At 35.5% G+C, this 17,663-nt stretch overlaps 1 pseudogene; it reads right to left on the reverse strand.

Annotated features, from left to right (window-relative positions):
- Positions 1–16,034: 16,034 nt before the first annotated feature.
- LOC141542089 (U6atac minor spliceosomal RNA) lies at positions 16,035–16,143 on the reverse strand (annotated as a pseudogene).
- Between the last annotated feature and the right edge of the window lie 1,520 nt (positions 16,144–17,663).

A 17,663-nucleotide genomic window follows, 5' to 3' on the forward strand; every position in this document is an offset into this window, starting at 1 on the left:
GTATTATATCTAAAAAAATTCATACCTTAGTTTAAAAATACCTTATTGCTAAACAAAATGCTAACCATTATCTGAGCCCTCAGTAAGCTGTAATCTTTTTGCTGATGGAAGGTCTTATATCCATGTTGATGGCTATTGATAGCTCAGAATGGTAGCCAAGATATGGGCCTTTCTCAGTTTTCAATATGCTTTCCACATTAAATTTGATCATTTCTAGCTTTTGATTTAAAGTGAGAGATATGAGACTCTTCTTTTTACTTATACACTTAGAGGCCATTCAAGGTTTTTACTTGTCTTAATTTCAATATTGTTGGGTCTCAGGGAACATGAAGGCCTAAGATGCACATCCTCCAGTCAAGGGAACAGTAAGAACATCTATAATATTTATCAATTAAGCTTGTTATCTGATATGAGCATGGTTCATCGCACCACAAAACAATTACAATAGAAGCATCAAAGATCATTGTTCACAGATCTCTATAACATATAATAAAAATGGAAAAGTTTGAAATGTTGTGAGAATTACCAAACTATGACCCAGAGATATGATGTGAGCACATGTTGCTGGAAAAATGGCACCAATAGATTTACTTAACAATTTACAGTTGCCATAATGCTTCATTATTTCAAATAATAATAATAATTTTTTTTAAGTTTAAATGCAATATTTATAAATCTAAGTAAAAAGAAATGCAGTAAAGCAAAGGCTGCCTTGATATGCAACCTGGACAAATATCATAAACAAAATGTTGAAAATCATGGGACCAAACACAGATCCCAGGATACTCTGCTAAAAGTCCCTCTCTAAACAAACAAACAAACAAATAAATATATAAATAAATAAATAAGGAAAGAAAGAAAGAAACAATGCTAAGTTATAACTTGTCTCCAAGACCAGTAGGATGGCTTTGTCCAATACTTTGCTGAACTTTATGTAAACCTCTGCTTACAGATGGCCTACCTATCTAATTATTTTATTTTATTTTATTTGGAGTTTTGTCCAATCTTTTTTTTTAATAGTGAAGAGATTAAAGTGGTGCATCTGATACCACACTGCTAGTTCCTATGAAACAGCTGGGTAGATCAGCGGATAGACTTGGAGTTAGGAAAACCTGAGTTCAAACCTATCTCAAATATTTATAGACTATGTGATTATGGGCAATCACTTAATCTCACTCAGCCTGAGGCTCTTCTTACCTCAAAGAGTGGTTGTGAGGGTCAAATGAGGTAACATATCTCAAGTATTTTCCATCCTTAAAATGCTATCCATTTAGTTGTTGTTTTTATAATTATGATTATTATTATTACTGGAAGGACAGGATTGGAATTTAGATGTCCAGAATTCCATTCCAACATTCTTTCTACTACTTCATTCTCTCTTACTATAATTAGGAAGGCAAGGCAGTTGAGCTATACAGCAAATATGCAGCAGTTATTGTCATTAGCTCTAAGGAAGGGCATCAGGCATTCTGAGACTACTTCTCCGTAGTTAATAAAAATGAAAAGAAAGAGATAGGGACTCTGTGTAGAACAGAAGTGAAGCCATGGGGAGTCTGGAAAGTAGGGTAGGGTGTTTTGTTTTGTTTTTTCTGTGCATCTGTGTTTGTGTTCTCCTATGCTGAATGTGTACCCGGAAAAAGTCTTTCGGAGAAACTTGTTCTTTTAATTGCTTGGGGTCTCAGATCCAGATAAAATACTCTACTTGTGGGAAGCAATCATCATTTTTGTCTCTATCTCTCTCAAAACTAAGCACACTACCTTACATATAGGAATAATAAGTGTTTGTAGAATAGATGGATGAGTTAATTACTCAAAAGCACAGCAAAGAACTGATTGATGATGACAAAATTAGTGACAGGATAGTCTTTGAACACATCTTATGAGCTGCTCATTCTCTTAATATGCCCAAGTCAGAGGTTGTAGGGCACTAGACATCAATGATCACAAGAAAGAATACTCTATCAGAGGAAAATATTGTTTTAAGTTGCTAACCTAACTATGTTGGCCAACTGTTTCAACTTCACCATGATTTAACTGAGCCTCCTTCTTTCCCAGATTTCATTTTTGCTTGCTTTTCTGAATTTACAGATAGGGGACTAAAAGAGGCATTCTTGCATAAGAGACAAATCTGAAATAGTTATTAACTGTACAAGGATGAAGGTTTGGGAGGAAGTGGTAGGGACATGCAATTTTCACCTGATGCAATAATATTAGATGATAATTTGTGGCAATGAACTTTTATACACCATAACCTCAACATTATTAAAAAAAAACAATATTGTAAAAAAATAAATAAGCTGAAAGACTTAAGAACTTGGCTCAATAGTTGTGAATGACTTTGCTATTCTCAAAAAGACAATGATCCAAGACTACTCTGAAGGACTTATGATGAAAAATGTTATCCATACCCAGAGAAAGAACTCATTATATTTGAATACAGATTGAAGCATACTCTTTTTTTTTTGTTACATTATTTTTCTTGAGGTTTTTTCTTTAGAGAGGAGATCTATATTTTCTTTTACAACATGACTTTTATGGAAATGTTTTGCATAGCTACACACGTACCTTCTTAATGTGGGGTGGAGGAAGGAAGAGAATCTGGAACTCAAAACTTTAACAACAAATATAAAAATTGTTTTACATATAACTAAGGAAAATACAAATATTAAATATTTTTAAAATAGAAAAAAGGAAACTTATGATGGAAAAAAGAACTTGAATCAACTTCAATTCCAGAGGACTGATGAAGAATACTGTCCATTTCATGACAGAGAGATGATGGACTAATAAGCAAAATAGAAATGCATTTTTGAACGTGAGAATTTGTTTGCTAATGATGCTTATGCAATACAGGAATTCTGTTTTTTTCTCCTTCTTTCCTTTCTCCCTTCCTTTTTTCTTTCCAATTTGAGAGAAAAAAATTGAATGTTTAATAAGTGAAAATAAAACAAAATGAATTCATTAGGTGCTCATTATGTGGTAGACACTAAACTTAGTGTAGGAGATACAACCATAAAAATAAAATAGTGCTTATTCTCAAGGGGATTACATCCTATAGAGGGAGACAGCATGCATATATGCAAATATAAACAAAACCATTTTTATCTCTTGTTTTTGTTCAGTAGTTTCCAGTAGTGTCCAACTCTTTCTAGATCCATTTGGGGTTTTCTTAGCAAAGATACTGGAGTGGTTTGCCATTTTCATATCCGCATTCTCTTTCTCCCATCTACTACCTTTTCATCTGAGAAAGCAAGGAAAACAAAATGCCTTGTTACAAATATGTATAGTCAAAGTAAACTTCCACAGTTATCATGTCAAAAAAAAAGTTTTTAAGATAATTTTGAGGAGGAAGACCCTAGTAGCTTGGTGGAATCAGAAAAAGATTCAAGTAATAGTTGGTGCTTAAGATGAATTTTAAAGGAATTTAAGTACTCTAAGAGGCAATAATGAGAAGAGGACATTCTAGAAATGGGAGGTATACTGAACTATATACTTACAGATATTGACAAAGCAGCAAAGACATAATAAATGGTGGGACCTGACTTGGAGTCCAGAAGATCTGAAACTAAGTCATACTGAAAAAAACGGAGACCTAGAACAATGTCACTTAATCTCTCAGTGTCCCAGAGAATTCTAAGACCATGTAATAGAGAGTAATAGCCAACTTCACCAGTGAAAACTCTTTTCACACTAAATAACACTGATAAAATCACAGGCCCAAGATTTAAAAACAAAAATAGCAGGGCAGACCAGAATCCTATTTAATTAAGTTAAACTAACAGCTAAGTTAAATGCCCTAACTTAATACTCTTCTCTAGTTCATTGACATCCCTCATTTGACAAATGACATGAAGTTTATTCTCTCTTGTACAGCCTTTGTTCAAGAAGTGTTCTGGCAAATGATTAACAACCACCTGTCAAAAAGATTAATCTGAATTATTAAGGTTTTCTCCATTGCTTTCTTCAATCTAGAAAAACAACAAAACAATATATCAAGCCCCAATTTCCAAGATGTAAATGCACACACTGAAAATGTAATCATTGACTCTGAAAGACAGGAGGAGAGAATGGACCACAGCACTCTTCATCTCCTCCTTAAATCTTCTCTTCCTTAGATTAAACTTTTATAGTTTTCTTGTTTCTCATTCCACATAACAAGACCTTGTTACTCTTCATAATCCTGGTTGTCTTCCTTTGGACACTGCTATTTATTCCTTTAAAGCAAGGAACCCAGAACTGAACTCAATATTCCATATGTGTTCTGAGCAACACCAAATACAAGGAACTTACCTACTACCATTCTTGAAACTGAACTTTTATGAATGAAACCTAAAATTGTGTTAGTTCTTTAATAAATCACATTATTGGTTTGTATTAAACCTGAAAAATACTGCAGATCTTTTGTCAAATCCTCTCAAATTAAGTTTATTTTGACTTTTACTTATTATAATTGCTTTTTAAACCTATAGCAGGACTTCATAAGGATTTTCATTAAATTTTATATATTTGGTTTGGATCTATCATGCCAGCCTATCAAAATCTTTTATTATTTTAACCCTAATGAAGCTATCCAGTGTATTTATTCAGCCCACATAAATTTCTCTTGTCCACAACTATTTTGTCCACTTCATTTCATTTAATTTGGTGTCATCCATGAGCTGGGGAAAAGCATGTTTTCTATCACTTCATGCAAATACTTGATCAAATTATTAAATAGGACAGAATCCTAGATACCTACCTATAGATAGATACTAGTCATTAATTACAGTTAATCAACCAAAAAAAAGATCTATTTAACTGTACTATTTATTGTTCAACTCAAATTTATCCATTTTTTTCTATAAGGATTCCATAAGAGACTTTTTCAAATGTCTTATAGAAATTATCCTTATTTGCCAGTCTAGTTATTCTATCATAAAAGAAATTTAGGCTAGGCACCAATAATTCTTTTTCTTGTCTTTAATTTTTTTTTTGAGAAGATAGCAGATATCACTGTAGAGTAAAGTTTGGTACTGTTCTCCCCTTTGAATTGATTCTCTCTGACCATGTTTACCTACACCTACTAGTCTGGCTCAGAGTGTAACTTTTTCTTGAAATTCCTGTCTCTACTCCCCCATTTCCTTTCTAGAGTTGGAGGTGAGGCATGTGAACAAAACTCAAAGAAAGATCCCTTGTTTCAAATAACTTGGTTAATGAAGAAAAAAATTACCTTACAAAGTTTTTAGCCAAGGTCTCAAGGCTTCTCATTCCACATGGAGTCTTTTCTCTGCAAACTTTACTTTAAAAATTCACAAAAACTCTGAGTCCCTAGATCCTTGACTGACAGACTGGAATGAGACTTCGAAGCACTGTTAAATTCTATGTAGCCAAATATCATGTTGGTTTGCCCATTATCCATACCTTCTATATCATTAACTCAGGACCCAATTAATTTTTTTTTCTTTTTCTACATTAGGATGATGACAAGGTAAATGAAGAAAAGGGGGGAAATGTGATAGATGGTGTCAAGATAGAATTGACAGGACTTGGCAATTAATTGGTTGTGAAAACATCAGCGAGGGAAGGAGAGAACTCTTATTATTATTAATTACTATCACCATTATTATCTTATGTTTTATTCACCAGATTTCCTCCTTGACTCTTCAAACAATAATAAATCCTAAATTATGAAAAAGAGTAAGTTAGATGATGATATCCTCAACAGAAATAAGAAAACAGGAAAGCAAGACATTCTATTTAATCCAACAAGCATTATTTTTTCTTTTTTATTATTGCTTTATTTTTCTGGTTATACATATACATTCATTTTTATACACATTCCTTTATGAATCACGTTGTGAGAAAAAATAAGAACAAAAGGGAAAAAACACAAGAGAAAAATGAAACAGAAGAAAAAAATGAACATAGCATGTGTTGATTTATATTCAGTCTATAGTTCTCTCTCTGGATGCATATGGCATTTTCTTTTTTTAAAAGATTTTTATTGAAGTTCTTTATTTTCAAAACATATGCAAGGATAATTTTTTTCAACATTGACCCTTGAAAAACCTTGTGTTACAATTTCCTCCCTTCCCCCAATTCCCTGTAATCCAATACATGTTAAACATGGTAAAAATATATGTTAAATCCAAAATAGGCATAGATATTTATACAATTATCTTGCTGCACAAAAAAAAAATCAGATCAAAAAAATGAGAAAGAAAATAAAATTCAAGCAAACCACAACAAAAAGCTTTGTTGTAATCCTCTCTCAGTTCCCTCAGTTCTCTTTCTGGGTATAGATGGCTCCAATCATCATAAGATCATTAGAACTGGTCTGAATCACCTCATGGTTGAGAAGGGCCATGTCCATCAAAATTGATCATCATGTAATCTTATTGCCATGTACAATGAACAGATGGCATTTTGTATACAGAGTTTATTGGGATTGCTTTGGTTCACTGAACCACTGAGAAGAACTAAAGTCTTTCACAAGATTACCACATAATCTTTCTGTTATTGTATACACTGTATTCCTGGTTCTGCTTGTTTCGCTCAGCATCAGTTCATGTAAGTCTTTCTAGGTCTTTCTAAAATCAACTTGTTCATCTTTTTTTTTTTTTTTTCCTAAAACCAGCTCCAACGAATATTTATTAAACACCGGCTATATTCAAGGCACTGTGCTGGGAAATGGAAATACAAAAATTAAAATAAATAGACTTTGTCTTTAATATATTTGCATTCTACTAGGTGAAGGATTACAGAAGTACAATACATATGTAGACAAGTAAATAGACATCATATATCAATTATCTTTGCTTGATTTGGTCTATTTGTCTGTGGATTCTGACCACAGCTATTAGGCAGTTTCAGGTTCTCCTTAAAACAAAAGCAGAATTTTTTATTTCCTTCACAGGCTGATTGTACACTATTTCAAAGTCTGATTCTTTTTATACAGCAAAACAACTGTTTGGATATGTATACATATATTGGATTTAATTTATACTTTAACGTATTGAACATGTATTGGTCAACCTGCCATCTTGGGAGAAAAGGTTGGCAATTGTCAGTGCTGTAAAATTACCCATGCATATATCTTATAAATAAAAAGCCATAATAAAAAAAGATTAATTTAAAAAAAGCAGAAGAAACAAGAGTTTCCCTGCTAAGGGATGTATATCCCCACTTATGCCTTATACAGAATATTCAGGAATATGGAAAGAAAAATATACTTCTTAGAAGTCCCCACTCTCACACACACATATCCCTTCCAACGTGCATTCTCTCAGCCTCTGTATTCCACGCTTGTTCAGTTTCTTTCATTCTCTCACTCCTCCTTATGAGCACAGATGCTGACAAGTCAGCTTTGAGCATTGGCAAGATGGGCATTGCCTAGGATAGCATGGTCAGGTCTGACTAAGCGCTGTCCACTTGGCATTATATTGGAGTAAAATCAAGAACTGTAGTGGGGGGGATGCATGGTACCTAGCCAGGTGGTAAGGGAGAAGCGCCCTGGCCCAGGACTCTGGGAACTGGCAGCTTCAAGCACCTGTGAATGAGGACATGCTTGTTCCTGGATGGCCTGGTTGGAAATCTCCTGGGTAAAGATTCGAGAGTCCAACTGGGAAACATGCCTCACTTAATTTTAAGGTCTGGCGTGTAACTGATATTTTTTCCCCTATCCCTATAAGCTTTTTGAAGCCAGCAACTTTCTAAGGCAGAGTCTTCCCTGCAGTACCTGTGAGTCCAAAAAAGGCTAAAGAAGAAAAAAGAATGGGATGTTTATTGTTTTTCACTGTCAATCAATCATATCAATAACCATTTATTAAATACTAATTACCTACTAGGTGCTGTGCTGCACATTGTCTTAATTCTCCTTTGTAATAGGAGGACTTATCTGGTATTAAAAGTTGGTTGTGTTTTTTCGCCCTCATTTTTGAGGAGGACTAATCACATTACATAATGGGGAATGTCTTGATTTGCATGTGAAATGGATTTAAGTGAGACAGAGTTGTGCAAAGTCATCAGTCTCACTTTCTCTTTCAGAGTCATTAAGTCCAGGACAAAAGTCAGGATGATTGGCATTGGTCCTGGATGCAGTATATGACTTTGGCATCTGACCAAGCTAAGTGCTACATAGTACCTGCTTCAGCCACCTTCCTGGCTGTTGAAACAAATTATTCTCATTCATTCCTTCTGTCAAAGGGGTCTTTTCACAACCATGCAACTCACTGATAAGTCTGAGTCCTGTCTGTTACCCCCAACCTAGTTAAACTCACCTGCTGACATGTTTTTACCAGTATATGGCTTTTGTGCATGCTACAGCTATCTGGAGCCACAGGTGAGAACTGGCTGAAAGGTGGACACCAGAGGTAAATGAGAAGTCCTGAAAAGGGCTCGACTAGAGGTGCTAGTCTCCCCTGCACATCTCATCACAGATTTATTGAACATCAGAACTGTGTAAAATGCTGTTAGGTTCTGTTGGGAATGCAAAAGGGGGAAAAAGTCATGATTTTTGCCCTCAAAGAATTTTAAATCCAGTTCAGGAACAAGATATACACATGTGAAAAGATTAGTTTCTTTATCTGTAAAATGAATGCATTAGATTAGATGATTTCTCTGATTATTTCCCTTTCTAAGTCCTTTCATCCAATAATCTTCACTAGCTGGAATGATAGGCAAATAAAATATAAAAATGAAGAGGAAGCACTTCCAGCCATAGCATACCAGGCATGTAGTGGGAGCTTAATAACTATTTGCTGATTGATTCTATGCAGAGGTGGAACATTATGGCTAAGGAACATCACATATAAACTGACTAACAAATGTAATATGTTGATTGGGTTTGCTGAATTGTAAACCCAATTGTACCTTAAATTTAATTGATATTATTAACATTTTCCCAATCACTTTTTTCCTTTTTTTCCCACTTAATATTTTTAATTACATGTAAAACTACTTTTTAACATTCATTCTTGTTTTTTTTTCTCTTTTTCTCTTTCTCTTTCTTTTTGCCATTTTTAGTTTTTATTAAAGCTTTTTAATTTTCAAAAGATATGCATTGATAGTTTTTCAACATTAACCCTTGCAAAACCCTGTCTTCCAATTTCCCCCCTTCTCTCCCTCCCCTAGATAGCAAGTAATCCAATATATAACATTCATTTTTGTAAGATTTTGAGTTCCAAATTATTTTCTCTCCTTCTTCCCTTCACCCTCCCTTAGACATCAAGCAATCTTAGAGGCTATACTTGTGCAATCATTCTAAACATATTTCCATATTGGTCACGTTCTGAGAGAAGAATTAAAACAAAAAGGGGACAACAACAAGAACGAAAAATCAAAAAACAAAATTTTAAAATGTGAAAATAGCATGTTCTGGTCTGCATTCTGACTCCATAATTCTTTTTCTGAATGTGTTCCATCATTATTTAAAGTCTAGAAAATTAACAAAACAATAAATCTGCTTTGATTTGTAGCTTTTGTCAATTCCCAAGAAGTAAATGCTCAGTAAATACAGCCAACTATGACATAGCACTGGATAAATGTAGTCTTCCACTTAACTTGGGGAGGGGAGAGGGAACCAATACACTATCACAATTACAAGATGAGAAAGAAGTGAGTGGTTAGACAGGTCACATGAGAAAGACCTCAAGTAAATAATATAAAACAGACAAAAAGTATTCATGGGAATCTTAGACTGCACCTGTAGAAATCTGGTATCCTGAAGAAAGTAACTAATAATCTCTATTTTGTTCTGTCCTGTGCCCTGGACAGACCACTTGTGGAGTATTATGCTCCCATTTTAAGAAGAACAAGCTAGAGTACATTGTCTGGAGGCCAACAAGGATGGTGAGGGAACCCCAAACTATGTTGTCTGAAGAACAGTTAAAGGACTGGAATTTCTGATATCCTAAAAGATCAAACAGCATCAATTGATGTAGTTCAAATTTTTATCTGCAAGTCAAAGAAAATAGTCGGGTGAAAATTTATATTTCAAAGTAAAATCATAATAAATTTTTGTATCACTTGATGCACCTGATCCTTCTAGTATTAATGGAACTGAGACCAGTTAGCCTAAAAAGACTGGTAAGAGGGAACATGACTGTTCTCTTTAAATATCTGAAGAAACTTCTTATGAAAGAGAAATCAGGTGTATCCTTTGGAGCCCTAGGTAATAGAAGTAGGAAGAAATATCAGAGAAGTATATTTTAACTCAATATAAAGGAAAATATTTTAATAGAGTTGCCATAAAATGGCAACTTTGGAAAGCTGATGAGTTCCTTGTCAAGATACCTTTCAATAAGATGTTAAGTGACCATTTAGGAGGGATACTATACAAAGAATTTAAATGTCATTTAACCCAGTTTGCCTTAGTTTCCTCACTCTGGAAAATGAGCTGGATAAGGAAATGACAAACAACTCTAGTATCTTTGCCAGGAAACCCCCCCAATGGGGTCATGGAAAGTCATCCATGATTGAAACAACTCAACATAATAACAAAAAGGAAGCTAGAGAAGCCCGTAGGTAGAGATGAGGAGGGAAAAGATTCTAGGCATAAAGGATAGCAGAAAAAAAAAATTCTTGTCTATGGAACAAGCAGGAGGTCAGTGTCACTTGATAGAAGAATGTATTATGGGAGTAAGGTGTAAGAGACTGGAAAGGTAAGAGGGGACATTTAAAAGGATTTAAGTGCCAAATAGAGCATTTTGTATTTGATCCTGGAGACAATAAGTAGCCAATGGAGTTTCTTAAGTAGAAAAGAGACATCAGAACTGTGCTTTTCAAAAAATCATTCTAGTGGTTGAGTGAAGGATGGATTGGAACACAGAAAGACTAGCAGGTATTTGCAATAATCTGGGCATGAGATGATGAGGGTCTTCACTAGAATGATGGCAGTGTCAGAGAGAGAAAGGGAAATGTTCAAAAGATGTTACAAATGTGAGGGCAGAGACTAGGTGGTGGAATAAAGGAGAAATTCATCTGAATTCTCCCCAATTCACCTTCAAACAGCTATAAAATAATGCCCCCAAATGAATTCTGAATCAGTAGAACCAACAAAAAGATGAAGTAAAACAATTTTGCAGCCTAAAACAATTTATAAGGTCAGCAGAAAGGTCTGTCTTACTTGGATAAAAGGGGAATGAAAGAAGTACAATTCAGACAATATCTGGGCAAGCCAGCAGAAAATCAAGGTCTAACGAGTAAGCAGTAAGACCCTGAGCCCTGGCAGAGCAAGCCAAGTGCAGGATCAAGACCCTGCACTCTCAATACAGACCTCCTCCCTGACCCTAGACAAGAAGTTTGAATGGTCCCCTCCTCCTTAAGAGTAGAGCCAAGCTTCAACATAAAATTAAAAGTCAAGAAACAGTTCAAAAAAAATGTGAATTGATGTCAGCCCCCCCCCAAAAAAAAAGAATTCCTGGAAGAACTCAAAGAGGAGTTTAAAAGTCAAATAAGAGAGGTAGATGAAAAACTGAGAAAAGAAATGAGAGTGATTCAAGAGAATCATGAAGAAAAAAAAAGCATCAATAGGTTGGTAAAAGAAGCACAAAAAAATGAGAAAAGATATTCAAAATATCCAAATGGAAAAGGAGGTACAAAAAACTCACTGAAGAAAATAATTCCTTAAAATTTAAAATTGGGAAAATAGAAGTAATAACTCTATGAGACATCAATAAACAAAAAAAATATCAAAAGAATAAAAAAAAAGAAAATGTGAAATAGTTTTTTGGAAAAATAACTGACTTGGAAATAGATTCAGGAGAGATAATTTAAGAATTATTGAGCTACCTGAAAGCCATGTTCAAAAAAAGAATCTGGACATCATCTTTCAAGAAATTATCAAGGAAAACTGCCCTGCTACCCTAGAACCAGGGAGTAAAATAAAAATTGAAAGAATCCACTGATTATTTCCTGAAAGAGATTCCAAAATGAAAACTCTCATGAATAGTATAGTCAAATTCTAAAGCTCCCAGGTCAAAGAGAACATACTGCAAGCAGCCAGAAAGAAAAAATCCAAGTATCATGGAACCATAGTCAGAATTATACAGGATTTAGCAGTTTGTACATTAAAGAACCGAAGGACTTGGATTATGATATTCTGTAAGACAAAAGAGCCAGAATTACCTACTTAGAAATTGAGCATAATCTTTTGGGAGGAGGAAGAAACAGATATTTTATGAAATAGAGGATTTTTAAGCCTTTTTGATGAAGATGACATCTAGATTGTAAGCCTGAGAAACTGGGAAGATGATGTTTCTCTCTATCCTAATTCCATTTTGGAAATTGAATTTAAATGTCTACTACACAGCATCCTGTTTGAAATGTCCGAAAAAACAGTTGGAAATGAGAAATTAAAGAAAGGATAAAGCAGGTGAATATGATAGGTGATAACCCTTAAGTAGTAAGGTTACCTCATCATGTGTGATAGGGGTAAAGGAAGAGATAGTGTTAAAAGACATATAAGTGCTAGGAGATGAGGAAGAGGGGAGAAGAGAGAGCTTACAGAGAATGACCTCAAGTTTTTCAGTAAAATATGAGACAAATTTTTTTAACTGAGAGGGCAGGGGAAAAGGGAGCTATGAAAGATTTCTTTGTATTCTTAGTTTTTAGACCAATTCCTGGCATATAGGAGGCACTCAATAAATACTTTAGAAAATTATTTTCACACTTACACAAATGATACAAAGTGAAGTGAGCAAAACGAGGAGATCATGGCACAGTAACAGCAATATTGCAACAATAATCAACTGAGACTTAGCTACTCTGACAAAACAAGACAATTCCAGAGAACCCATGATGAAAAATATTATCCATGCAGAGAGAGAAGTAATGAACTTTGAGTGCAGACTGGAGAATGCTTTAATTAACTTCCTTTTTATGTGTTTTCTTTTGCAATACAGTTAATATGGAAATATGTTTTGCATGACTTCACATGTATAATCAGTATCATATTGCTTGCCTTCTCAAGAGATGAAGAGCAAGAGGGAGGAAAAAGATTTAAAACTCAAAATTTTTTATTAAAGCTTTTTATTTTCAAAATATATACGTGGATAATTTTCAGCATCACCCCTATAAAATCTTGTTCTAAATTTTTCCTCCCTTCTCCCCACCCCCTCTCCTAGATGCCAAGTAATCCAATATATATTAAGCATGTGTAATTCTTCTATACCACAAATATCATACTGCACAAGAAAAATCAGATCAAAAAGGGAAAAAATTAGAAAGAAAAAAAAGCAAGAAAACAACAAGAAAAAGAGTGAAAATACTATGTTGTAATCCCCACACAGTTCCTCTGTCTGGGTGCAGATGACTTTCTTCATCACAAGGTCATTGGAACTGGCTTGAATCATCTCATTATTGAGGAGAGTCACGTCCATCAGAATTGATCATCATATACTCTTGTTATTGCTGTGTACAATGATCTCCTGGTCCTGCTCATCTCACTTAGCATCAATTTATGTAAGCCTCTTCAGGTCTCTTTGAAATCATCCTACTGATTATTTCTTATAGAACAATAATATTCCATAACATTCATATACCACAATTTACTCAGCCATTTTCCAACTGATGGGCATCCACTAAGAAATTTAAAAAATTTTAAATGAATGTTTTAAATTTTACATTTAATCAAGAAATATTTAACAAAATAATTTTTTAAAAAAGAAAGAAAATAATTCTCAGACTCTGTAGCAAGAGGAAAAGGATTAATGATCCAAGTTTGCAAAACTCTCTTTATTTCTATTCACTGACTGCTGAAAAGTCTGGGTTCTGTCTCAGCTTCTCAATGCCCCTCCCTACTCACTAAGACAATAAGTGAGTCTGGGACTGAAGGGAGTTTCATACCAGAAGTTTCCCCACCAATCACAATTCCAGGCCAAACAACTATGATGAGGATGACAGAGAGTGGTGGTGCAGTTTAGATGAATGTGAATTAAAAAGTGCTCTCAGAGGGAAAAAGACCCCATTGAAAAAATGTTTGTGGCAGCCCTTTTTGTAGGGGCAAAAAACTGGAAAGTGAGTGGCTGTCCATCAGGTGGGCAATGATTGAATAAGTTATGGTGTATGAATGTTATGGAATAGTATTGTTCTATAAGAAACAATCACAAGGATGATTTCAGAGAGGTCTGGAGAAACTTACATGAACTAATGCTAAGTGAAATGAGCAGAACCAGGAGATCATTATGCATGACAACACGATTATACAATGATCAATTCTGATGAATGTGACTCTTTCCAAAAATGAGATGATTCAAGCCAGTTCCAATGTGATAATGAGATTCATCTGCACCCAGAGAGAGAACTGTGGGAACTAAGTGTGGACCACAATATAGCATTTGTACTCTTTTTCTTGTTGTTTGCATTTTGTTTTCTTTCTCATTTTTTTTCTTTTTGATCTGATTTTTCTTATTCAGCAAGATAATTGTATAAATATGTATACATATATTGGATTTAACACATATTGAATTATTTGTCATCTAGGAGAGGAGGAGAGGGGGTAGGGAGAGGAGGGAAAATTTTGGAACACAAGGTTTTACAATGATCAATATTGGAAAAATTATCCATGCATAAGTTTTGAAAATTAAAACCTTTTAATAAAAAAGTGCTCTCAGAGTCAAAGGAGTAAGAAATTATTGGGACGGGAGGTTAAGAGTGATCAGGAAGAATAAACAGAGGAGGCAGTATTGGAGAGAGGAAAGGCTCAGAGGGAGAAGTTGGTGGGGGAGTCTCATTTAAGGACAGTAGATTAGTTTTCTGCCTTTGATGTTCCAATGAGCAAGTGCACAGAAAGTTCTCTGGATAGGGAAAATTCCAAAAAAGGTCCAGGATGCAAAGATCAGACAGGAGGAAGGCATCTACCTAGAACAGAGACAGCCTATGTAAAGAAAAACCAAGTCCAAAAAGTTAGAGGGGTTCCAGATGAGCTTAAGGGGAACTGGCGAGAGAGAAGGTTGGAGCCAGATGTTGGAGATCCTTATTATGTTAATGACTCTGGGTTTCCCCAAACCCACACATCCCACTGGAAACCTCTGCATCTTGCCACATCTGGCTCCAACTCCAGATTCGTGGCGTGGCATAGACATGCAGAGTACGATGCTCTTATGGGTCACACACATGGAAATAATAAAGGCATTGCCTCCCTGAGGCTGTCTGCAGCTGCAGGAGACTTGGAAGTGTTAGAAGACGTCTCTCCTCAAATGCCAGGTTCATCCTGGAGCCGGCAGAAATGGGCTCTGGGCCTCCTGGCAGAATTCTTCATAGCATTAATGTGCACAGTGTAGGCTACACGTGTGCGTTTGTGAGCGCACACACAGATATACATAAATACACGTGAGCCTCCCAGAAGCACAGGACCTAGATATATATAATATATGGAGGGGAGGTACTTTTTATTTGTTGCTGGGGAAAAGGGAGAATGAGAGCTGCTGTTTGGGTCTCCGGGAAAGCAGCCTTCTCCTCCGGTAATGATACTGAAATATTGAAGCATCTCTCTCCTGGGGTTTCCTGTTTCCTATTTGGTCTCTTGTTTCTAGGCAACACATTAATACCCCCAAACTCTTGAAATTTATAGTCTTCCAACTGTCCCTCTGCCTCCAAACCTCACATCTGCCAAGTCTCTCAGGGTTGCTTAGCCATTCTACTCTCTCCAAAGGAAAAAGTAATGGAAGACGCATTGTGGTTTGGGGGATTAATTGTGCATATGTGTGTTCGTGTATGTGTGCTCATGTACACATACTTCCTCCCCACTCCCCTTGACCCCCACTTGTGGGTTCCACTTTTAATGAATTCTCCTGTAAAAACCAGTCTGGTTGGGGTCAGGGTGAGCAAGAGAGTTGGAACGAAACCATTTGATTTCCCTTTCCCTACTCTTACTTCAAAGCAGAATTTGGCAGGAAAAAAAAATCCATTTTTTGGGATAAGAAACAAGTTTTCTGTGCTTCCCAATAAGGTGAGTTATTGACTCAGGCAGGAAAAACTGGGCTACAGTCCCATCTCTGACACATATTGGCTATGTGTGATTGACCCCAGGCAAGATCCTAATCCTTAAGAGACCTACAAAAGAAAGTATTTCCTTATCCATACTCTTATGTGTTATATGGGCCAATAGGACAGTGTCCATTCTAGTGGAGGGGAGCGCTAACCTTTTCTCCTTAAAATATATATAGATATAGTGTTATTCTCTCCTTAGTGCTGTGTTATACAGCACTTTATCCATAACTTTTACTCACATAGCCACTACCTTATTTTAGATCTCTCTAAATTATTGTAATCTCTTGTTTGGGGGTAGCTAAATGGCACAGTGGATAGGGCACCAGGACTGGAATCAGGAAGACTCAATTTGCTGAGCTCAAATACAACCTTAGATTAGTAAAGCTGTGTGAACCTAGGCAAGTCACTTAACTCTGTCTCAGTTTCCTCATCTGAAAAATGAGCTGGAGAAGGAAATGACAAGCCACTTCAGTATCTTTGCCAAGAAAACCTCAAATGGAGTCATAAAGAGCCAGATATAACTCAACAACAATGTACTTGATTTTCCTTTTTCAGATCCCTTCCCTCTCCAATCCATCTTCCAAATAGCTGTCAAAGTTTTTTGTTGTTGTTATTGAGTTTTTTAGTATTCTAGGTCTAAGGTTTTTCTCATTGTCAGCTCATATTAATTAACTTTTTTTATTATGATTATCAGCTTATATTAATTAACTTTTTTATTATGATTGTCAGCTTATATTAATTAATCTTTTTTTATTATTAGCTTTTAGAAAGCAGTATTTGCTAAAGTGTTATAGTAAAAATAAATGCCATAAAATGTCACCTCAAAAATCAGTGGCACACTCTCCCACTAATATATGACTCTAAGTGAAAGTCAGTCCAAAGTTTAGAGATCTCTTATGACCAAGTAGCTGAAGCCTTTTCTTTGTGAGACCTTCATAGTAGCTTTTTGCTTACTGGAATCGCTGAAGTTGCCTTTCCTTAATGGGTCTAGTTCATCTGCCATTCCAGTTGCGGACACAACTAATCCAGGAACACTGGATTAGATGCTAAAAAGTGGTCCAAATTCCTCAGCTCTCCAAAGTTTCACAAGGCCATCCTCTCATGAAGTGGGCAGGGGTAGGGGAAACTACCTTTTCTTCCCTCAATTCTCCTTTAAGGGTTTAGCTAAAATGGCACAGCAGATAGAACCCTGGGCCTGGAGTCAGGAAATTAAAATCTAATTAAAAAACCAGACTCAGAAATTTACTAGCTGTATGACCTTATCTAAATCATTTGTTTGACTCTATTTGACTCAATTTTTTTGTTTTGTTTTGTTTTTCCTGAGGCTGGGGTTAAGTGACTTGCCCAGGATCACACAGTTAGGAAGTGTTAAGTGTCTGAGACCACATTTGAACTCAGGTCCTCCTGAATTCAGGGCTAGTGCTCTATCCACTGCACCATCTAGCTGCCCCTTGACTCAGTTTTATCATCTGTAAAATGGGTACAACAATAGTACCTACCTCTCAGTTTCCTTATTAAGAAAATGAGAGAATATTTGTAAAACACTTAGCACAGTGCCTGGCACACAGTAAGTGCTATAAAAATGCTAGCTACCATTATTGTTTTCAAATAAGATAGAAATTGTTGATTGAAAACTTAAGGGGGTCCTTGAATGCCATGCTGAAGAGTTTATATTTTATCCAAGAGACAACAGA

The sequence above is a fragment of the Sminthopsis crassicaudata genome, chromosome 4 (assembly GCF_048593235.1).
Source record: "Sminthopsis crassicaudata isolate SCR6 chromosome 4, ASM4859323v1, whole genome shotgun sequence".
In the NCBI taxonomy this organism is placed as follows: Eukaryota; Metazoa; Chordata; class Mammalia; order Dasyuromorphia; family Dasyuridae; genus Sminthopsis; species Sminthopsis crassicaudata.